Source organism: Octopus bimaculoides, chromosome 2, assembly GCF_001194135.2.
Source record: "Octopus bimaculoides isolate UCB-OBI-ISO-001 chromosome 2, ASM119413v2, whole genome shotgun sequence".
Lineage (NCBI taxonomy): Eukaryota > Metazoa > Mollusca > Cephalopoda > Octopoda > Octopodidae > Octopus > Octopus bimaculoides.
Window position 1 is genome coordinate 175,831,206 of NC_068982.1, and position 2,432 is coordinate 175,833,637.

The 2,432-nt window shown below is 31.0% G+C and overlaps 1 protein-coding gene across 8 annotated transcripts in view; it reads right to left on the minus strand.

Annotated features, from left to right (window-relative positions):
- The window catches only part of LOC106882686 (vitamin D3 receptor), a 761,413-nt gene that overhangs the window by 426,561 nt on the left and 332,420 nt on the right, over positions 1-2,432 (minus strand). The window lies entirely within an intron of this gene.

Consider the following 2,432-nt stretch of genomic DNA (forward strand, 5'->3'; position numbering starts at 1 on the left):
CCGCCTCATCATAACTCTTAATAAGAACTTTTAGTTAAGATAGATTCCAAATACCTTATAGTTAGATATCAATGAAGTTGACTTCCTCCAAATTTTGATTATTTTCATTAGAAATACCATCACAAAAAGTTTTTAAGTCCAAAATTTTAGAAGAACATCTCTTTATATTAGAAAGTAGAATGGCTACAAATATAAAAAACTAATGGAATCATTTACTCAATCAGCTACATTATCAGAGCTTTCCAACAATTTTACTTCTTCCAAAGAGCCTAGCTGGGTTTCTGCTTTAACTCTATTTCTCAGTAATATATATATATATAAAATATCAAGCTAAGTATCTATAATGGTTAAGTCTAGAAACATAAAGAGTTTATTTTTCTACTGCTTACAGTTTCACATCCATTTTCTATTCTCTAATGGGCAGGATGTACTTCATTTTTTTTTTTTTTTGCAAATTTATGTAATACTCAACCATACCTACATTTACATATTCCCCAGCAACTGTCAGTTTTTGTAGTTTAATATCCTATTTAGTGATGATAACTACACAACTGTGAAATAGAAATGGTCTAACTTACTTCAGCAGTCAAATAAAATGTTATGTTACTTAACCAATGCTACAACACAATAACTATAGTAAAATTAAGATTTGAACTCATAACCATGTTTTCAGCAGCTTAGCACTTAGACCACACTGCCATTAAACTTCACTATAAAAACTGTTATTCACAGTTTATTTATAGACTCACTAAGGTATTAAAGGAAAAGAAAATATTTTCCAAAATTTTAACATTTATTTTCATTGTTAAAATGTTTAGAAATGGTTAAATTTAAGTCCAGATTTCAATTCATTATATTACAAGGTATTTACTTAATCAATGTATCTGGATTACATTATAGGTGGCAATATAACCCACAAGAATTCAGTCTTACATTTAGATAGCTAACCAGAATCATTCAAAGTCATCATCTCACATTTAAACATCTGGTTTGTTTTCTCAAAGATAGATGTCCCTTCCTTACACCAACCACTTTATAGGTTATACTAAGTGCATTTTCTGCAGCCAGGAAAAATGGCAAACCCGTCGTTATATGTGCAAGAACTGGGAATCATAATGAAAAATGATGCGCCATTTTAGGTGGTAAAAGTGTGTGAAAAAACTGGTAAGATGGAGCTTGTGAACAAGTCATGCTGATCCTATAAAAGATTTTTTTTTTTTTTCAGTTATTTGGATTGTTGCTCTTCGCTATGATCCTCTCATTGTGTCAAGTTCACTACTGAAAAGAAAAATTTCAAAGTCCTACACTGAGAATATTGCCTCAGTGCAGCAGTTGAATTACTGGAAGTGAATTGAAAGGTTAAGACCAACTGGATCAAAGAAGAAAAATATATTTAGTAACAAACGAGCAGTAATTCATATTTGGAAAATATTAGAGGGACTTTGTGGACTAGGAGTTATGAAAATCATTAAACAAGATGCCTTGGCATGGTGCCAAGAGTTTTGTCTCAAGGTAAGATACTGCAATAGCTTAGAATTCAAAGAAACACAGCTCTTCAAAAGCATCTTCCAAAACACAAGCTATCTACATAAAATAAATGCCTACAAATTCAAACATTGTGTTGTAAATACTAAGATCTCAGATGAACCTGGATATAGTAAGAATCACACATGAGGACAACAATAACAAACACCCTATTTAACAGTATACTAGACACAAAATGAAGGCTTTGGTAATGTTAGCAACAGCACTAGATGCCACACTCAACTTACAGTAAACAGTGAGGTAGATAGGTCAATAGATATATAGAGGGATAGACAGACAAAGAGAAAATAACAGAGAGAGATATTATTCCACTTAGCTACCCGTCTCATTTTTCTTTACAACAGTATTATAGCAAAGCAACATTTCTTGGTGAGATTCTGCAACTAGAGGATCTTGACACAGTGGGTAGTTACCACTACAGGTAATATATTTTAGAGAGGAACATTACAATTTATATTAAGCATACTAAAGTACAGCTTAACTGCACTTTTGAATATACTATTTCACCTTTTCACTAACCTGAAGATGTTTGTTGAGTTATGTTTCAGATAACATTCTTACATATGCATAATTCCTTAAACTATATATGTGAGTGTGAATGAGTACATGTGAGAATGTGTAAACATATGTACGCATACAGTGTGTGCATATATATGTATACATATATGTATATATATATTCTTTTATATTCTTTTACTTGTTTCAGTCATTTGATTGCAGCCATGCTGAAGCACCACCTTTAAATCGAAAATATCAATCCCAGAATTTATTCTTTGTAAGCCTAGTACTTATTCTATTGTTCTCCTTTGTTGAACTGCTAAGTTACAGGGACATAAACACACCAACATTATATATATATATATATATATATATATATATATATATAT